The following is a 5,265-nucleotide window of genomic DNA, read 5'->3' on the forward strand; positions in this document are numbered from 1 at the left end:
GGGGATTGAGGGGTACTATGTTTAGTACACATGGTGTGAGGGGTCACAGGGAGAACAGTGTAGCACAGAGAAGGCAACAGTGGATCTGTGGCATCTTAACTACACTGATGGACAGTGACTGCATTGGGGTATGGGGGGACTTGATAATACGGGTAAATGTAGCAACCACATTGTTTTTTCATGTGAAACCTTCATAAGAGTGTATATCAACACCTTAATAAAAAATTTTTTTAAAAAGACAAAATTAATTCTGTTTTACACTCTGCTGCATTAACTGATGAATCAAACACAGTCTATATTTCTTTTGAAAAAGAGTTTTAGGAGGTTTAGCAGCCAAGGAGAAAGAAACTGGGTAAATATTTCATCTTACATTTAGTCCAAAAGATTTGAAAAAATAGTTTGGAATGATTTTTTAAAACTAGAATTGTGTCTCTTTACCCAACAGTTGTTCCTCTACTCCTGGTCAAATTTTACTATTTGATATTTTTGGAGAAAATACAACATGGTAACATAAGAGCAATATCTAGATTGATTTCAGACTCAAATGTCACACGTACAAACACACACACACATTGGTATTTTTGTATATGCATAACACATGTAACATGAAATTTTAAACAGAGCTTTTGTCAGGATTGTCCAGTTGGTCAAGAAGGGGCCAAGACCAAACTTGATGCCATGCCAGGGGGCAATGTGCCCTGAGATCAAGACTAGCAGTGAGCCCTCCGTTTCTCTGGACCTGAGTTTCATTGTATATGTGAAATCTGAAAGGAACTGACTAGGTGGCCTAAGTTTTCTTCCCAAACTGTTGTGCTTTGATTCTTCTTCAGAAATAAATCAAGTTGTGAGAGGCGGGAAGGAAGCCAGAGCAGAGGCCAGGAGCTTGGTGATCACAGTTAGAGGAAATTGGAGGCCTAGCAGGCTGGCAGCCAGTTACGAATAAATAATTAGATCTCCAGGGATTTGGGAAAGAATTCAGGATCTAGGAGCAGCAATAAATGTACAGAACTGCACCTAATCCTGGTGCCATGGATTTCCTGCTGAGTGAGTGTGTGTGTGCAGGAGTGTCTGCCTCAAGCCGTGGTGAGCTGAGGGGTGCCTCACCAGACCACGCGGCTCCTCAGCCCTTCAGAGAATGTAGCAATTTGTAGTAGGATATGGATTTGGGATTTTTTAAATGAACTTTTAAAATTTTTATATAGTTTCAGATTTACATAAAAATTACCAAGCTAGTACAGAGATTTCCTTAATCCACCCACCTGGTTTTCCCTGCTATTAACATCATATATCATTATGGTACATTTATTGCAATTAATGACCCAATATCAACACATTATTATTAACTAAAAGCCATAGTTTATTTGAATTTCTCAGTTTTTACTTAATGTCCTTTTTATTTCTAAGAACCCATCCAGAAGACTGTACTAATTTAGCTCATGTCTCCTTGGGCCCCTTCCAGGCATGACCATTTCTCAGACTTTCTGTGGGTTTGGGTGGCCTTGACAGTTTTGAGGAGTGCTGGTCAGGAATTCTGTCCCTCAGTTGTTCCTCAGTTGGAGTTGCCTAACAGTTTTCTTTTTCTGTCCTCAGGTAGTGGATACGTCAGATATTACACTAAGAACAGATACTGCACTTGATCTTAGCCAGAGGCCTGGAAGTGATGTACTGTTTGCTAATAGCTAGTGTGTGGTGATGCGTTTGGGAGGCAAACCACAGAGATACATGCCCTTCTCATCCTATCATATCAAGAGAACATGCTATCAACAAGACATTGCTGTTGATGCTGACCTCCCTGTCACCCAAAGTAGTGTTCGTCAGACTTCTCCACTACAAAGTTGCTCTTATTCCCCTTTGCGTGCTGTGATCTCCAGGAGGAAGTCTCTGTGCACAGCCCACACATGCGGGTGGGGAGTTAAGTGCTTTCTCCTTGAAGGATAAGTATCTGCATGAATTATTTGGAATACTTCTGCCTGAGAGGTTTGTCTCTTCCCTCACATTTATTTAGTCAGTTATTGTATTAATATGGATTCATGGATATTTACTTCGTACTTTGAATCATAATTCAATCCTGTTTGACTTTCTTGCTCCAATTGTTTTGTTTTGTTTGAGAACTTCCTATTTTTCTGAGGTTTGGGTTTGGACCAAAGTGGCTCACCTCGGACAATGAATCATATGCCCAATGTTTTGCTGCTTAGTTCTTTGTTCTGGTTAACATTGAAATTATCCAGATAATGTTTACACTTACGTGTTTTCAGATTTCACTTAGATATCAGGGATCAACATACAAAATTGCTGTCTAATTGCCTTAGCCTTGGGGCTGTGTTCTGACTGCCTGTTACATATTCCTACAGTCTTAAAAATATATCTCTTCGCAGTTCTGAGAATGATTTTCTGTAAAGTATATAGCTATTATCCTTACATTTTCTTTGTTTTCTCTTTCTGACACTCTTAACAGTTGGATAACCCTTTGGACTGATTTTCTTGAGTTTCAAATTTGTTCCTTTCTCATGACATTCTGTTCTTGATTCTTTCATGGTTGCAACTCGTTATATCTTTTGGGATACTTGGAGCTTTTATAAATTTTCTCCATTCCTTGAATTCCTTCTGCTTTTTACAGAGTCTTTTCTCAGGTTTTGGTGTAATTTATTGTAGCAAGCATCACTCCTTCAAACACCCTGCTCATATTTCAGAATGTGATAATAGGAACGTATCGAAAGCTCTTTGCATGTGGACGGGGCTTTCCACCTTCAGGCTTAATTCCATGCTTCAGGAGTGGCTCTAATGACATGGAACCTCTAATCTGAGTCCCTGCTCCCCTATGAGCTATCCTAATGTTTTCCAAAGTGTCAATCCAATTTCTTTAGAGATGATCACTGAAAATATTACACTGGGATAAGTGTTTGGTGCAGAGGAGGGCATAAACTATTAAAAGGCCCCTAGTTTGTACTTTGCAAACCCAAATGATAATTCCCACCCTGTTTTCTGTTTAGCGGATGGTGTCTGCATCTCCAGCAGCAGATTCTCCAGGCTGCTCAGGGAGGGTCTTCTGGCAATACTTCCCTCTGTACAGTTTTTCTGTACAGCTCCTTTGCTTCACAAGTGCTTGAACTTATTAGCAGGATTGAAGCCTAGAAACTGAATTGTTAGGACAAAGCACATATGAGTCTGTAATTTTGACAGTGAAAATTTTGCTTACAAAGGGGAGGCTCCAGTCTACACTCCCACAAGCCAAAAATTGAGCCTCTCCCAAACATGTGTCATCAAAGTTTTGGAATTTTGCCAATCTGACTGATAAAAATGGTATTTCAGTGTAATCTCACTAACATTTAGTACCAGCAAGGCTGCACATCTTTTTAGGTACACTTAGGAGCTACATGTATTCCCTTTCTGTATACAATCTGTTCAGTTATTTGTCTAAGTACATTGTTGGTCCTTTATCTTATTGAATTATAGAAGCTATATATTAAGGAGATTAATGTTTTGACTATTCATAAATTGCAAATATTTTTAACCAGGTTGCAATTTGTCTTTTGACAGAATTTATGATGTTTTTTCCACAAAAAGTTAATTTTTATATAGCAAAATGTATCAACTTTCTTAATGTCTTTTGGGTTGTGTTTATAATGAGAAGAAACTTGTTTCTCTAGAGTAATGACATCATTCCACATATGTGCTAGTACATTTATAGTTCCATGTTTTTATATCTAAGTCTGTGGTGCACTTGCAATGTCTCCTTGAGCTCAGGGTGAGTTATCTAGTGCAAACCATACAACTCTTCTACAGTATTTGGTGCCTTTCCTCTGGGAGAATTATACTTGCCCACCCTACTGACATCAGGTTTGACCATGTGACTTGATTTGGCCAATGAAATGTGAGATGAAGTCATATATGTCACTTCTGGGCAGAAGCCTTAAAAGTTGGTACACACTTGGCTCTGTTTTCCCTTTTTCTGCAGGAAGGCAACTAGTGATGTGTCAGATAGAGGCTGGGATTCCAGAGTGATTGTGACTGTGACTAGTATATAGTGCAAACTGCCCACAACAGACAAACAAGACACATGAGAAAGAAACCTGTGTTAGATTAAATTCAGCCACTGAGATTTTAGGGTCATTTTTACTGAAGCATAACCTAAACTCTACTTCTGATACAGGAGTTAACTTCATTTATTTTCCAGACACCTACCCAGTAAGTAATACCCAATTTTTTGACTATTTTGTCTGTCCTCATTCACCATTTAAATTACGTTCACTATCTGGACTTTTTTTATCTATTTTCTTTGTCTTCCATTGATCCTGTGTAGTCATGCAACAATACTCTACTGTTTTAATTTATCTGCCTTTATAGTATCTATGTCTTGTAAGAGTTATTCTTGCCAATTGCCCTTATGTTTCAGTTTTCCTCCATATTCTTTTAAAAATTTTTCCAAATGTATTTTCATCTCTTTCTCAGAGTATACATCTATTACTAAATATGTCAGTTTTAAAATGTATCTTTTGACTCTAGCTATTACAAATAAAATACTTATTTTCTCTCAATTTCTTTCTCCTGTGCTCTCTTAATTTTATCAGTTGCCTCATTTCCACATTACTAGGTCATTTAGCCCCATATTTGTGTTAGTATTGGTTTTACTGTGAAATACGTAGTGCTTACTCACAGCCTTTCATTGGACTTTCCCTTAGCATCTGTTGGTTAGCTAAAGAGCATCTCCCAATAACTTCCCTAGGTAAGCTTGTAGGAACAACACTTTCCTGAGTTTGCATGAACTCAAAACTATTTGCTATAATCCTTACGCCTAAAGGACATTGTGACTGAATATAAAATCCTTAGTTCACTATTTCTTTGGATGTCTTTCTCATGTTGCAAAATTTGCTGTGGTAAAGAATAAAATGTTTAATTTTTCCCCCATGTCTTATTTTGCCCTGTTGCAATAAAAGTTCTTTCTTTACACTTGAAGTCCCATAGTTTTACTAGAAAATGTCTCTGACTCTTTGGGCTAAATATAACCTGGGACTGGGTGTTCCCCTTAAATATAGATTCCAGTTGTCTATTAGTTCAGGGGGAATTAACGGATTACATATTTAAATACATTTTTCAGCTCTGTTATTTTGGTCTTCTTCTTCAGCAATTCATAGGTTGGATCTCTTCCCCCCTATCAACTCTTTATTTTTTCCCTTTCTAATCTTTTTATTTTGATAAAATTTCAAACACACAGTACAGTTGCAAGAACAGTAGAAAGGACTCTCATTTTGTCTATCCAGATTCACC

The 5,265-nt window shown here is 37.8% G+C and overlaps 1 pseudogene; it reads right to left on the reverse strand.

Moving 5' to 3' along the window:
* Window positions 1–1,553: 1,553 nt before the first annotated feature.
* LOC118930179 (U2 spliceosomal RNA) lies at window positions 1,554–1,662 on the reverse strand (annotated as a pseudogene).
* Window positions 1,663–5,265: the final 3,603 nt, after the last annotated feature.

This window comes from Manis pentadactyla, chromosome 2 (assembly GCF_030020395.1).
Source record: "Manis pentadactyla isolate mManPen7 chromosome 2, mManPen7.hap1, whole genome shotgun sequence".
Lineage (NCBI taxonomy): Eukaryota > Metazoa > Chordata > Mammalia > Pholidota > Manidae > Manis > Manis pentadactyla.